The sequence below is a fragment of the Eriocheir sinensis genome, chromosome 45 (genome assembly GCF_024679095.1).
Source record: "Eriocheir sinensis breed Jianghai 21 chromosome 45, ASM2467909v1, whole genome shotgun sequence".
NCBI classification, from domain to species: Eukaryota; Metazoa; Arthropoda; class Malacostraca; order Decapoda; family Varunidae; genus Eriocheir; species Eriocheir sinensis.
In genome coordinates, this window is record NC_066553.1 from 6,577,983 (window position 1) to 6,594,613 (window position 16,631).

Below are 16,631 nucleotides of genomic sequence, written 5' to 3' on the forward strand. Positions count from 1 at the left end.
ACCACCACCACATCGATTCCTCTCCAACACCACCACCATTTCCAATAACGATAACTATCATTCTTCCTTCACCACCAGTTCCACCACCGCCACCAAAAACAACCACTACCACAATTACCAACTTCCAATGCCCCTAACACCCGCCAGCAGTGCCATAACGCCATCCACCTCAACCCTACAACGCCACCACCACTACCTTCACCGCCACCACCATCCCCTCCCCGATCACTCCCAGCTTTTCCACCACCCTCCTCAATCACGTCATGTAACACCTTCATTCCTTCCTTCCGCCCCTTCGTTATCGGTGAAGGACGCTGCGGTCAGCACGCGTCCTTAGTATCCGGCATAAAGCTTGCGGTAATGCACCAGCTCGCTGCTAAAACTCCACTTACGGTTCGATAAAGGACTTTGGGAGGTCGTCTGCCTGATGGAGAGAGAGAGAGAGAGAGAGTCACATAGATTTACTTCGTAGAATAACCTAGATGTTCAGACACCACAGATTATATGGTCTCTCTCTCTCTCTCTCTCTCTCTCAGGCAGACGATCTCCCGCCATCCCTTATCACACTGTAAATGAGGTTTTAGAGGCGAGCTGGAACATTACTGCAAGTTTTATGTCGAATACTTAAAGGGCGTGTGCCGACTGCAGCGTCCTTCACCTATAACGAAGGAGCGGAAGGAAAGAAGGAAGGTGTTGCATGACGTGATGGAAGAGGCTGGAGGAAAGGCAGAGTGGTAAGGAAATGGTAGTGACGTTGGTGGTAATGTAGCTAGATTGGAAGTGGAGAAATAATGAAAAATGGTGATTATGGTAGTGGTAGTTTGTGGTGGCGCTGTTCATGTTATAGGGAGAGTGGACATTAGGGGGGTAATGATGGTTGGTGGATGAAGAGGGGGTGGAAATCAGGGGTGTTGCTGCATGGTGGTGAAGGGATAGAGAGGTGATGGCGGTGATGGTGAAAGTCAACTGTTGTTATTGAAGTTGTTCTTGGTGGTGGTATTGGAGGAGGAAGAGCTGAAGTTTATTATGGTGTGGTTGTGGTAGTGGTGAAAGAAGAGTGGTTGAAGTAATAGGCGTTGGAGTTGAGTTGGTGGTGATGGAGAGGAAATGAAAAGGGAATGAAAGTGAACAAAGGCAGCGATAGTAACCGATTTGTATTCCACCCGTAGCACCCTTCTTCTACAGTCTACACAATTGCCTCCACCACAACCACCGCCAAAGAACGCCTATGCCTGAAATATCTTGGCTCTTATGCTCGCAATGAGTCACGAAAGAAGATCATGTTTATTAGCCTAAGACCCAAAGAAGGTATTGTGGTATTGAGGGCCAAGTTCAGGGCTTCCAAGAGGTACGTATAAGAACGAAGGTTTAATCCTTTATTTTTTTATCAAGCCAAAAATTCTCTCGCTCGCAGAGGTGCCCTGTTCTCACGTAGATATCTCTGCTACTTGATTGGTTGAATAGGCGATGGTCTAATATTCTAATACATCATTTAATTTGAAATAACTCCCAGGTGATGTGAACCAACACATATTTACTAATTCAATTTTCTCTGTCCTCGTTATTTGGTATTATTACATAATAACATATTTACGAGATGCTCTTCTTTGTGTCGCAGCAAGGCCCACCCCTCCCTAGCCTGAGCCAGCTTTACTTGGTCTTTTTATCATCACTTTTTTCTTTCTATATTGCTGTTATGAGATGAAGACAATAAAACAATGTGGACTGAAGTCTAGTACCGAGAAAGTTAGAAAAAACAAAACAGTGAGAAATCTCTGAAAAGATGAAGAGATTCAAAGAATACACCGTTGCTACCTCGTGCTTCCCAGCCTTCTCCACCCCTCTTAACAATCATCGCCGCTGCTGCCACCTCTTCCTCCATCCCTCCGTCTCATCAACACCGAAGAAGAATTATGTTTTCTAGCATAATGATTCTTTTCATTGGTCGACAACTACAGAAACGCTTGTGAGAACTTCAGAATCCCTTGTAAAAAAAAACTTTAAAGCGATTGGTCTTGGAGGAGACTACAATAGACTAGTCGGCCTAAACACACACACACACACACACACACACGATAGGATAAAAGGAGACAATAGGCTAGACGACACACATACACAAAACGAAATTAGACTACAATAGGCTAGACGCCCCCCCCCCCTCCCACCCACCTACACGGATAAAAGGAACTACAATAGTCTTGATAACACACACACACACACACACACACACACACACACACTAAGTAGATGGACCCAGCTGCTACAATTACAAATATACAAAAATAAAAATAAAAACGTTCCCGACGCATGACAATCTAGACATTAATTCACTCACGGTGCTTCGTCGTTCAGCTTGGCTCGAATAATCCCACACCATGTCGATTTTACAAACCCATGAGGCTGCTCTGGTTCACGTAAGTACACAAGTTGCGAAAAAGTAAAGCTATTCCATTTATCACACTAAGGTTACGCAAACTCTCACACTCACGTCACAAGGAAAACTGTCGACTGGATTGAGAATTTGAGATCGCGTTGGGGAGATGCCAATCATGCCATTTTTCCATACAAACAATACTAGCGAACGATGCAAGTTTGAATGGTAGTGATCACATGCTTGAGTAATTATCGAAACAGACTAGACAGTGATGCTTCAAGAACAAGAAGCACTGCACCAAATAAACTATATTAGGCTACTTTCACCAAACTATAGTCTATCCATTTGGGCAAGGCCACTCACGGTAGCTTAGTCCCAGCGACTCCACTTCCCCCTTCTGGCTGGGTAGCTCCGAGTGGGATGATGTAACCTATTTGTCATGTTAAAGATTTTCCTTTCCTCCATTATGTAAACTGTAATTAAATCACCTTGGGCAGTGTTTGAACAGAAATTAGAAGTTTGTGTTACATATGCAGTTTATGTTGACTACTTAACATTTTATTATTACTAATTACCATTTTATGCTGACTACTTAACATGACAAGTAGGTTACATCATCCAGCTCGGAGCTACGCCAGAAGGGGGAAGTGGAGTCGCGGGGACTAAGCTACCGTGAGTGGCCTTGCCCAATTGAATAGACTTTTTTATAGTCGAGCCGCGTCAAGCTTCTTAGTAACTTGTCTTGAATCACCCCTCTAATGCACATTAAACTCTAATGCATTTTCTGAGGTGCCGTTCCCAGTTGGAAAGTCGAATCAGTTCGAACCACAGCAAATCGCGTCACGTCGAATCACCGATTGAACGAGTCATTTTTTCAGCAGTCACCTCGAGTCTGCAGAGGTGTGGGCATCGCGGAAGTGAACGTCGTAATCTACTTTTGTTCGTGAGCGCCGCGATGTTTATGGTCCCTGCGATCGTAGCCACCGGGATCGTGATGTGGTATAATCGATTTATTTTCATCTGTCCACCAACAAACCGGGAATTTTGATAGATGTGGCACCTGCTGATTCCTAATTCGTGAATACGTGAAAATCAACTGTTGGGATAAACATTCAAGCTTATTTTTCAATAATATATTTGAAAGTTTATGTATACAAAAAACAACTCAGTCGTTTGCATCGATAATCCTAACACACAAGCACACGAAAAGACAAGCCTGTATTAATTAAGTCACATCGTGCTCGAACGATCTATGTTTTTTCAAATTCATTGATTCAAGGCTCGGATTTCAGGAATATTAAAAGACACCTGGCTCTGCAAGTGCAAATAAAGGGTATTTTAATAATCTACTGCATGTAAATAACGATTAATAATCGAAATAACATGAAATAGTAAATAATAACGTGTATGCGATGCTAGGCTATTTCCAATATTAGGCTACCCACGTTATTTACATGCAACACCTCAAAATTCCTTATGTATAGACACTTGCAGAGTTGGATGTCACTTTATGTAACTGAATGAGATGAAATATGGGTATCTGAAAGGCTATAAGTCGTTCGAGTATGATCAGACAATACTGTTTAATATACAAGCTGTTCTTTCGTGTGCTTGTATGGTAGATTATCGGTGCAAATCGGCATGTTTACGGTTCATATAACAGGGCTTGAGTTTTTTTTTTTTTTTTTTTGTATACACAAACATTCAAATATATCACTAACAATGCGCAGGTGCCACATTTACGTTCGCGAGTGGACAGACGGAATGAAACGGATTATTGCTACTCTGGAGGGAGGTTTCTGCTGAAATGAAGGTACAGGTGAGGCAAAAAAAGTTTATTGTATAATAATTATGTAGGCTATTCAATAGTGGATATATTTTTATGTGCTGCCTGTAGCGCCGGTAGGCTTTCTTGAGGGGCCTCTTGGACGGCCCCAGCCGGCTAGTGGCGCAGGCTAATTGCATCTATAGTGGCTGCCGTAGTGTATGACTCTTGCTTGACCCATATTGCCCCCCGGTGCTCCTCTTGACCTAAGTCACTGAAGTTAAGGTTGATTGAAGAACCGGAGAGTATGTGAGTAATCTTCCAACACTAGGTGATGACTTGAAAATTCGGCGTGTTTCGGTGGGACTCAACCTAGCCCACGCTAGGTCCTCGGCTCACCAAGCCGACACACTAACTACTCAAGATCTACAGAGGGGGGATGAGTAGGAGAAATGTGCCCAGAATCGTCCAGGGTGGAGTTCTTACAGAAAGTTTGAGCGAAGAGTTCAGCCTTAGAGATAGATGAGACGGCGGTGCTGCCGTCAGGGTTAAGGAGAGGAGGGAAAGAGGAAGAAGTGAAATTGGAGGAGATATTTTTGGCTAGGTGCCAGAAGTCACGGGAAGAATTAGAAAAAGGGGGGTTTTGACATTTTTTTATATTTATGAAAGAGCTTCTAGAAGTTGAAGAATAGATTTGGCACGGTTCCGGGCAGAAATATAAAGATCATGGTTAACAGGAGTGCGAACAGTGTGTGAACGGCTATGCTTCAGTTGCGTGAAATGAATCATGATGCGATTCGATTTTGTTGTCAACGCAGTCTTAGAATAGTTGGATGATCACGATATATAAAATGATGTGTAAGGTTCATCAGCTAATATAATTAAGGGGATCTATTGAACGTATTACTCGATGGGCACACTGTCTATGGGGCAAAATAATGAATGTAGATATATCCCTTATTATTTAATGAACGGGGTACTGGTAGAGTTTTATAATATTTGATGTTTATATACCATACACCTAACGAACATTATTCCTCTTAATGCATGGAAGGAAGGTTCAGCAGAAATATATTTTGGATAAATTAAACTTCAAAAATATACAGTGAACTTTCAATATAATGCTCCCTCCAAAAATACATTATAAAGTATTTTATGCACGAAAAATAATATTTGAGATATGAATCCAAACATGAGGAATAAAGCATGGAGGCAGAAAGCATACTAGGCAAAAAAAAAAGTTAGTAAAATTGAATAGGATTAAATATAATAACTGGAATGAAATGCAGATTACAGCAATGGTTTAAAAATAGTTGCACAATATTTCTTCCAAACAGAACACATAAGCAATAAATATATTTGTACTGACAGACACGAAGGTCACGTGAGATGAAGATTGTTATAAATTTAACAAAAGATTAATCATTTCCTCCTCCTCATCCTCATACTCATCCACACACACACACACATACATACACACACACACATTTCCAGAGGACAACTGATGTAGATTCAGATATGAAGTGGTATACGATTACGTTTGTATCCCCGATACTTCCCATCTCGCAAAGTGTTCATATTTAATTGTTTTCTATACAGCTGGATTTGCCATATGCGGCCTAGAATCCCCTATATAAAGCTGTGCATTGTGAGATCTGTTTGGGGGACCAGAGCTAGTTAATACACTCATATGGAAAACAAACAAGTAATTTTCCGGTACAATACTTCTTAATGTCCATGATTTAAATCTACAAGTTCCTTTCCACGGTAAAGTAAAATATTCTATAGAAAATATAAATATGTAATGTGTGCCAATGTGCCTTGATTGAGAGGTACGTTAGCTTAGAATACATAGGGCAGTTTAGTACATAAAAAAAAAAGAAGTAAGTTTATATACTTAACTATAAAGATCAAACACAGAGCATCCATAATTTTTTTTTCAAGTCGAGTTGGCTATAACAGTAAAGGTTATATTTATGTGAATTTATGTTTCGCTATAATATATTACTATATCGACTTTCAGAAAATTGGTTATATAGATCGTCTAGCAAAAGTTAATCCAAATGACCACTTGACTCTGTTGTGGCATGTGAAGTATATAACTTTATTGGTGCAATATTTTCGGGGCCGTAACGTGCGCAATACTCTAGATCCATATTTCTCGTGGTTTCTATTTAAAAAAAAAGTTTCAGCTATCCAAAAACAGGCGGTCTCCGTTGTCTGAGCTTTCGGCATCTGAGTGTTTATTAAATTCCATGTTTCTTTTTTATTTGCCTGGCCATTTTTCTGTTGTGATGTGTTTCAGCTGTCCATCAACAAAGCGGGAATTTTGATAGATGTGTCACCTGCGCAATCCTAGTTCGTTATTACGTGAAAATCAACTGTTGTGATAGATATTCAAGCTATTTTTTTCATTAACATATTTGAATGTTTACGTATAAAAAACAAACCATCCCAAACATGCCGATTTGCATCGATAATCTACCATACAAGTGCACGAAAAGACAAGCTTATATCAAACAGGATCATACTCCAACGATCTACGACTTTTCTAATGCCTATAATTCATCTCATTCCAGGTACATTAAAAGATATCAGGCTCTGCAAATGCAAATTATTATTTTTTTAATAATTTACTGTATGTAAATAACGATTATTATTCGAAATAATATGAAATAATAAATATCAGGTTCTATTTCGGATTTCTTTTTCGAATATTAAAAATATTTTCTTGCAACAAATTACCAAAATTCCTAATATACAGGCACTTGCAGAGCCAAATGTTATTTTATGTACCTGCAATGAGATGAATTATAAGAACATAAGAACGCAGGAGTCTACAAGAGGCCGGTAGGCCTGTACGAGGCAGCTCCTACTATAGGTATTGAAAGGCCATAGATTATTCGACTATGATCTGACTATACTGTTTGATACAAGCTTGTCATTCGTGTGCTTGTATGGTATATCATCGATGCAAATCGGCATGTTTGCGGTTTATATAAGATGGCTTGAGGGTTCTTTGTATACACAAACATTCAAATTTATTATTGAAAATAAAAAAAAGTTGATCTTCAAGCAATCAGAACTAACAATGCGCAGGCGCCCCATCTACGTTCAGGAGTGGACAGATTTCCGGAATGAACCGACTATATTTCGGCAGGAGAGCGGTGTATGTAACTTAACTCTAAATATAACGGAGGTGACCTGGAGAGAGAGAGAGAGAGAGAGAGAGAGAGAGAGAGAGAGAGAGAGAGAGAGAGAGAGAGAGAGAAGAAACCATTGATAACCCGAACTGAGATGAAATACGCGTCACCTACGTCAACGAAAACAATCCAGCTTCATATATTCTTTCTAGACGGCGGATGTAACATTACGAAAAATCATGTTCTACCAAGAGAACCAAAAATGCTCCTCCAAGTTAATCATAAATATATTAGAATTAATTATGATAAACAATTCCATTATTAGAGTTTTAATGACCCTGATCTATTAACTGAAGCGGAGGCTCAACCCACCCCCTCTGGCTCATTAGCGCCGCCATCATTGCAGGTTTCTTGTTTAATCAAGCCACGGTTCTCTCTCTCTCTCTCTCTCTCTCTCTCTCTCTCTCTCTGACACAAAGTATATAGATGTAATTATGAAAACAATTTCTATATGTTTTACTTTACTCTAGGAAAACATTTCTTGCTGAGGGGAAGTAAAAGAAAACAAAATCTGAAAAACTAAAAAGACTCTACCAGAAAAATACGCTACATGTACAAGAATCACCGCTGATTTACTGCACACTTGACTACAAGACGTGAACCACTGCACGACCTCACAAAACAAACTAACAAGCACGAGGCCAGCGTGAATCAAGGGCGCCGTGCTCATGGTATATCATCTTGGTGCGCGTGGATAAAGGAAAGAATAAAAAGGAGAAAAAGCGCGATAAGCTTGAAATATTTAGAGAGCGTGCATGGGGTAGCTCAGGGAAGGCGGCAGGTGCGTTTTAGCGGTAATTTGGGTCACTTGCCGGGGAGAGAAAGGAGGTGAAAATACGCGATCAGGCGATAGGTTTATAACGTGAAGGAAACAAACAATGGAAAGACTCAAGGGTAAAACAAGAGGAGAGAGAGAGAGAGAGAGAGAGAGAGAGAGAGAGAGAGAGAGAGAGAGAGAGAGAGAGAGAGAGAATAAATCTAGTGATACAATGGAAACGTTTAGGGACCGTTCTCACAGTGCTAGGCCAACAATAGTACTTTAAAGAACTCTGTGATACAACCTGCTTGCAACGAAATTTACAGTTCAACACTTCACTTCGCTTTCATTTGCACTTTAAATCTTTAAAATCAAATATAAAGTATACGGTGGCTGAGTGGTCAGTGTGCGGGCGCAGTGTCCTGGAGGACCCGGGTTCAAGTAGGGCCTGCCGCTACAAGCTGAAAATTTGTAAACAACACCGCGTGGCTTAAAACTACCTACATGCTGCAGTCTCTACCGAAACTCTATAGTTGATCGATGCACACACACACACACACACACACCACCCCATGGCACAACTAGTAGAGCGCTGCGCTGCCATGCTTCATGGTGTGACAGGGCGGCGGTTCGAGCCCGCTCAGGCCGGATTCTTTCCGTTCACTAGGAGTGGTTACTGTCCCCCCCTTGAGCAAGGGGAATGAGGTGTGTGGCGTGTGAGATCCTGGGAGTACACAGAGATCAACGATAAAGAGCACTTACCCATGTCGGGAGGGTAGCTGCTTGCGATTACGAGTCTAACACGTGATCAGACCGTGGTGAATTTTACACACACACACACACACACACACACACACACACACACACACACACACACACACACACACACACACACACGGCGTAGGAGTGGATAGTATATTTGTTTGAAAAGATCATGAATAAACAATAGAAACAAGTAGAAGGCAGAACAGAGTCCTGCGAAACACCACTGTTGATAGATTTTGGGGAAGAACTGTGACCGTCTACCACATAAGCGATAGCTCGACATGAAAGGAAACTGGAGGAGAAAATACAGAGATAGAATTCAAGGAAGGGTTGTTTAGAATCCAAATATTTGTGCTATACTATGTACCAATATAGACAGTTATAATGGTAGATGGATAAACAGATAGACAAATGATAGATACCTGCTGAAAAAATTCTGCTTCAACTTAAAAATTATGAAAGCAAGACTTGCTGGGTGGAGATGCAGTAAATGCACGCACAAGATGTCTGCAAATATATATTCGTGAACAATTATATTATTTTCAGGGGAGCAACACAAAAACCTTATTACTCCAACACTGGGGAAGTAGATAACTACTTGGCCCAGCTGGGGACCAAAGGCGTAACTTCCTTAATATCTTCCGCTAACTCACGAAACAATGTTTAGCACGTCTGAATTATAACGTTAGTTTGGACAAATTGCAACATGCCTGGTGACTCTGGGAAGATAAAGCGTAACACGTGAAGATCAGGGAGATAAAGCGTAACACGTGAAGATCAGGCATTGCTCAAAATAATACAACCCCCATGACCTCAACACCCACCCACCCACACACGCACTTATAAGTATATGAACCCTTCAGAAAAACATGACAAACAAATTGCAAAATATGTGACTTCTGAGATAAAAACATGAGAGACTTTGAATCAACTTGAATGAAGACGAAAACCTTAATAATCCACACCAGAAGCCGAGATAACTTTTTAAAGTGAGTTACCTGACTGCTTTCTCGCAACATTTCAGCCTCAGCGAAACCCAACACAATTAGCATTCACGCTGAGAGCTTCGTAGCGGCCTCACAGGAAAACTCTGTATGCAGTACTAAGGCAGAGAGTCCCAAATTTATGCTGACAAGTGCAAAAAATGTTTGTATTTTGTGATGGTGGTTCGAGCGTATCTTATGGCATGTGTGTAATAATATGAAGCATGGTTTTACACGAGGTATAAATAGATAGATATATAGACAGGCATGCAAACAGACAAACAAACATAGACTAGCACACACACACACACACACATCCACCCCCATCCATCCACCCACACCCTCACTCACCCGCCCACCCATGCACACACGTTTTATAAAAATTATACACGAACTTATGGCACACACGAAATCAAATATATTCACACGCAATATAGATGATGATAAAGTATAGTGCAGGCTAAACGCTTTGTAGATACACGCACACATATGGATCGGACACACACACACACACACACACACACACACATACACACGGTCTGTCCCAAAAATACGTACGCCCCCAACTCCCGCTCGCCGAACACGCAAGACCAAAATTATCTCTTCACATATCGAGGAAATATGTTTGCCGAATATATGTAAGGTAAAAACGAATGGTATTATAGGAGAGAGAGAGAGAGAGAGAGAGAGAGAGAGAGAGAGAGAGAGAGAGAGAGAATAACATCTAGATAAATTTATTTATTAATTTTTTTTTTTTACAGCAAAGGAGACAGCTCAAGGGCACAAAAAAGTAAACATTAATAAAAAAAAGCCCGCTACTCGCTGCTCCTAAAAAGAATCCAAAGAGGTGGCCGAAAGATAGGTCAGTTTCGGGAGGAGAGGTGTCCTGATACCCTCCTCTTGAAAGAGTTCAAGTCGTAGGCAGGAGGAAATACAGATGAAGGAAGATTGTTCCAGAGTTTACCAGCGTGAGGGATGAAAGAGTGAAGATGCTGGTTAACTCTTGCATAAGGGGTTTGGACAGTATAGGGATGAGCATGAGTAGAAAGTCGAGTGCAGCGGGGCCGCGGGAGGGGGGGAGGCATGCAGTTAGCAAGTTCAGAAGAGCAGTCAGCGTGGAAATATCGATAGAAGATAGAAAGAGAGGCAACATTGCGGCGGAATTTAAGAGGTAGAAGACTATCAGTATGAGGAGGAGAGCTGATGAGACGAAGAGCCTTTGCCTCCACTCTGTCCAGAAGAGCTGTGTGAGTGGAGCCCCCCCACACATGAGATGCATACTCCATAAGAGGGTGGACAAGGCCCCTGTATATGGACAGCAACTGTGCAAGGGAGAAGAACTGGCGGAGACGGTACAGAACGCCCAGCCTCGAGGAAGCTGATTTAGTAAGAGATGAGATATGAAGTTTCCAGTTGAGATTTTGAGTTAAGGATAGACCGAGGATGTTTAGTGTTGAGGAAGGTGATAGCTGGGTGTTGTCAAAGAATAGGGGATAGTTGTTTGGAAGATTGTGTCGAGTGGATAGGTGGAGAAACTGTGTTTTTGAGGCGTTGAAGGACACCAGGTTCTTCTTGCCCCAATCGGAAATAATAGTAAGGTCTGAGGCTAAGCGTTCTGCAGTCTCCAGCCTTGAGTCGTTAAGTTCCTGAAGGGTGGGTCTTCTATTAAAAGAAGTTGAATAATGCAGAGTGGAATCATCGGCGTAGGAATGGATAGGACAGTTCGTTTTGGAAAGAAGATCATCAATGAACAACAGAAAAGAGTGGAGATAGGACAGAACCCTGTGGGACACCACTGTTAATAGATTTAGGGAAGAACAGTGACCGTCTACCACGGCAGAAATAGAACGGTCAGAAAGGAAACTGGAGATAAAGGTACAGAGAGAAGGATAGAAACCGTAGGAGGGTAGTTTAGAAAGCAAAGATTTGTGCCAGACCCTATCAAAAGCTTTTGATATGTCCAGCGCAATAGCAAAAGTTTCACCGAAACGGCTAAGAGAGGATGACCAAGAGTCAGTTAAGAGAGATCACCAGTAGAACGCCCTTGCGGAACCCATACTGGCGATCAGATAGAAGGTCAGAAGTGGAAAGGTGCTTTTGAATCTTCCGGTTAAGGATTGATTCAAAAGCTTTAGATAGACAAGAAAGTAAAGCAATAGGACGGTAGTTTGAGGATTGGGCGGTCACCCTTCTTAGGTACAGGCTGTATGAAGGCATACTTCCAGCAAGAAGGAAAGGTAGATGTTGACAGGCAGAGGCGAAAGAGTTTGACCAGGCAGGGTGACAGCACGGAGGCACAGTTTTTAAGGACAATAGGAGGCACTCCATCAGGTCCATAAGCCTTCTGAGGATTGAGGCCAGAGAGGGCATAGAAAACATCATTTTGAAGAATCTTTATAACAGGCATAAAGGAGTCAGAGGGGATGAGTAGGAGGAATATGCCCAGAATCGTCCAGAGTGGAGTTTTTAGAAAAGTTTGAGAGAAGAGTTCAGCCTTAGAGATAGATGAGACGGCAGTGTTGCCGTCAGGACTGAGGAGTGGAGGAAAGATGAAGAAGTGAAGTTGGAGGAGATGTTTTGGCTAGATGCCAGAAGTCACGGGAAGAGTTAGAGAAAGCAAGGTTTTGACATTTTCTATTAATGAAAGAATTTTGGTTAGTCGGAGAATAGATTTGGCACGATTTTGGGCAGATTTGTTAAGTTCTTAATTAGCTTTAGTTTGAAGGCTCTGGTATCTTTTGTGAGCTACCTCTATCATTGACAGCACGAGAACAAGCGTGATTAAACCAAGGCTTTTTAGCGTGAGGAGAGAACGAGGAATGTATGCCTCCATTCCAGAGACAATCACCTCTGTGATGCGCTGAGCACACACATAGGGGTCTATATCCTGGAAGCAATAATCATTCCACGGGAATGGAAAAGTACATCCTCAGGTCGTCCCACCGAGCTGAAGCAAATGCCAGAAGCATCACCTCTTCGGTGGGTCCAGAGGGTGTACAGGAGCGATAGGACAGGATGCAGAAATAAGATTGTGATCGGAGGAGCCCAACGGAGAGAACAGTTTGACAGAATAAGCAGAAGGGTTTGAGGTAAGGAAGAGGTCTAGAATGTTGGGCCGATCTCCAAGACGGTCAGGAATACGTGTAGGGTGCTGGACCAACTGCTCTAGGTCGTTGAGGATAGCAAAGTTGTAGGCTTGTTCACCAGGATGGTCAGTGAAAGAGGATGAAAGCCAAAGCTGGTGGTGAACATTGAAATCTCCTAGGATGTAGTTTTCAGCGTAGTTTGAGTGGGTCAAGATGTGCTCCACTTTAGAATTCAAATAGTCAAAGAATTTTACATAGTTGGTAGAGTTAGGTGAGAGATAAACAGCACAGATGTATTTAGTAATAGAATGACAGTGAAGTCTTAACCAGATGGTGGAAAATTCAGAAGAGTCAAGGTCGTGGGCACGAGAGCAAGTGATGTCGTTGCGCACGTAGGCGCAACATCCAGCTTTGGATTGAAATTTAGGATAGAGATAGTAGGAGGGAACAGAGTAGAGATTGCTGTCAGTAGCCTCAGAAACCTGTGTTTCGGTAAGGAAGAGAAGGTGAGGTTTAGAGGAGGAGAGATGATGTTCCACAGAATGAAAATTAGAGCGAAGACCGCGAATGTTGCAGAAATTGAGAAGAAAGAGGTTCGAGGAGTTATCAAGACACCTCTCGGGTCGGCAGCCAAAAGGGGAGTCCTCCCTGGGGGAATTTGTGGTCCCCCCCCCAGGCGGGGACTCCGAGGCTTGGTGTATGTGCGCCAGAAAAAAATTAAAACTTCGTGCGTATTTCACCATTTCCTATACGTCCTCAACAACGCACATGTTCAACTATAATCTAGGGCCGTGATACAAAAGACAGGAAGATGCCTCACTAAATGAAAGGACTATGGTTGTTCAGATTTTAGTAAACTCAAATATATATAATAACATGCAAAATTTTCCCTGTGAATGATAACCAAACACATCACCCAATACCTCCCTTCCTTTTTACGAGCATTTATTTTTCAATCTGGATCCTGATTCCATTCTGATACAAGCTTGTCTTTTGTGTACCTGGTGGTGTATTATCGATGCAAATTGGCATATTTTGTTTAATATAAAGTGTAATGGTTCTTTGTGTACACAAACATTCAAATAGATTATTGAAGAGATACATAGTTTGAATATCGGACACGCTGATATTCACCCTGTCACGAGCCAGCAATGCGCATGTGCAAAGCTATCAAAAATCACGTTTGTGGATGGACAAACGAAATTAAACAGAGCACAAAACAACTATAGTCCGTTTCATTTCATCTGTCCACCAACAAAGCGGGAATTTTGACATGTGGCACCTGCGCATTTCCAGTTCGTGAATACGGGAAAATAAACCGTTGTGATGGACAGTCAAGCTAATTTTTCAATAATATATTTGAATGCTTATGTATAGTAAAAACAACTTAGTCATTTGCATCGATAATCTAACATACACGCACACCAAAAGACAAGCTTGAATCAAATAACATAGTCACATCATGATCGAACGATCTATGATTTTTTCTACTTACGAGGATGTGGTCAATCTCCATAGCTACCCCTCCGGCATCCCTATACCAAGTCCAGCGGTGCAGCTCTGGTCTCTGGTACCAGGAACCCGCAATTCTCAACCTTCTGGATTTTGCAAAATTCAGGAGGAGAGAGCTGTTGATGTTCCTGGTACCAGAACCAACCATGGGGACCAACACATAGCTCGTAGCCAACCCCGTCAGTGCCAGTAGTAGCATTGAAGTCGCCCAGGACAACGAGTGTGTCCCGAAGAGGGCACTGGTCTAATACGGAGTCAAGTTTGGCATAGAACATCTCCTTCTCTTCAGTTTTACGCTTCTCGGTAGGAGCGTACACTGCAACAAGAAACATGAAGCCCAGTGTGTGCGCTTCAGCCTCACTTGCATTATACGACTGTGTCCTGTAGATGAGATTATATAAATACTATTTTTTCTTCAAATTATCGTAAAGGGAGCGTCTATTTCAAAGAACATTGATTTCGCCGTCCATCAGTATCTAAAGAAACTTATTGTGTTTAAAGGGTGATAATTATTAAAGCTGTTTGATAAAACACTCACAACCCACTCAGCACTTACAACCACCCACCTACATTTAACCCTCACCCCTAACCCCCTAACACAAACATACTAACCCACCAGCACAAACACAAAGCTAATATTTTTTGTATGTAACCTCCGTAAACACACACACACACACACACACACACACACACACACACACACACACACACACACACACACACCTGTATGCGTACAAAATGAAGCTATATACATATCACATGAGGTTTTACTGTTTCATGGATCATATCAGCTCGATAAGGAATGGATCCTCCAAAACCGTACTCAATCCACCCTAGATGTCACTCAAGGAAACCCAAACTTCATGAAATTACCCGGTGAATCAAAGAAGTTATCTGAACACTTACTTGAGAGAGAGAGAGAGAGAGAGAGAGAGAGAGAGAGAGAGAGAGAGAGAGAGAGAGAGAGAGAGAGACACAGCTTAAAATAATTGAAAACGTTTATCAGGAAAACTTATCTTCAGCTGCCTGCATTATAAGAAGGTAGAATGTGCGCCTTTCCAAAGCGTTTATGTTTGTTTCAGTTATGCCTTGTGTTCTCATCTTAATGTAAATATTACTTTAACTCCGTCCCATTTTAATGGCTTTACGTTAACTTCATCACATTTTAACTGTATTCATCATTTTATATACTCTTGTATTCTCTCAACCATTATTAGGTTGTTTTATTATCATTGTGATGCCACCCAGCCTTGAACTCTCCAGTTATCTTTGGTCACCTCTCAGAGTCCTTCTGTGACATAATGAACTTCACCTCGCTAAAAAAACAATATGACAGCCATCAGTTTACTTAATTAATCCAGTTAAGCTTTTGAAAAAAATAATTTAGGGACGCTTCAGGCAGAGAACCTTAGGCGACGCGTTGTCACCCTGTCTAACTCCTTTACTGTTGGGACCTTTCCAGTATATCTATAAAGCTTAACACTCACTGTTCCATTTATATATATATATATATATATATATATATATATATATATATATATATATATATATATATATATATATATATATATATATAAAAGTTTATATATATATATAAATATATATATATATATATATATATATATATATATATATATATATATATATATATATTTGAAAGGAGAAACAGTACTTATCTGCACAATGTGTGACGGCGATATGAAAATATCTAGTAAGTTTTTCACACAAACTATTTGATAACACGAGCAAGTCAACTACTGCAGCCAAAATAAAGAAAATCAGTACAATTTATTAATAAGTGCGGTGACATTCATGTTCACAAAAAAGTCAGTAAATTTATGAAGGTTGAAAGAATGGAGTTGCTGGAAAAAATGAAAAAGAGCAGGAAGAGGAACTAAAGAGGTACAAATACTGTCGGAGGTACTGAGCCAGAAAGGATAAAGGAATGAAACATGAGGGAAGGCTGGGGAGAGAGAGAGAGAGAGAGAGAGAGAGAGAGAGAGAGTGTGTGCTCGCGCGCGAGCACACACACACACACAAACACACACACACACACACACACACACACACACACACACACACACACTTGGTTCTTTTTCCTCTACCTCATTTCCTTCACTTCGCCTTCCTTTTTTCTTCTCTTTATTTACCGCTTTATTTATTTATGTCGCTCCACGACATCGCTC

The 16,631-nt window shown here is 41.3% G+C and overlaps 1 long non-coding RNA gene across 1 annotated transcript in view; it reads right to left on the bottom strand.

Moving 5' to 3' along the window:
- The window catches only part of LOC126980681 (uncharacterized), a 211,668-nt gene extending 209,186 nt beyond the window's left edge, over positions 1-2,482 (bottom strand). Inside the window, exon 1 of the long non-coding RNA XR_007733460.1 lies at positions 2,336-2,482. This is a non-coding gene — a long non-coding RNA (uncharacterized LOC126980681). The remainder of the gene's footprint in view (positions 1-2,335) is intronic.
- Positions 2,483-16,631: the final 14,149 nt, after the last annotated feature.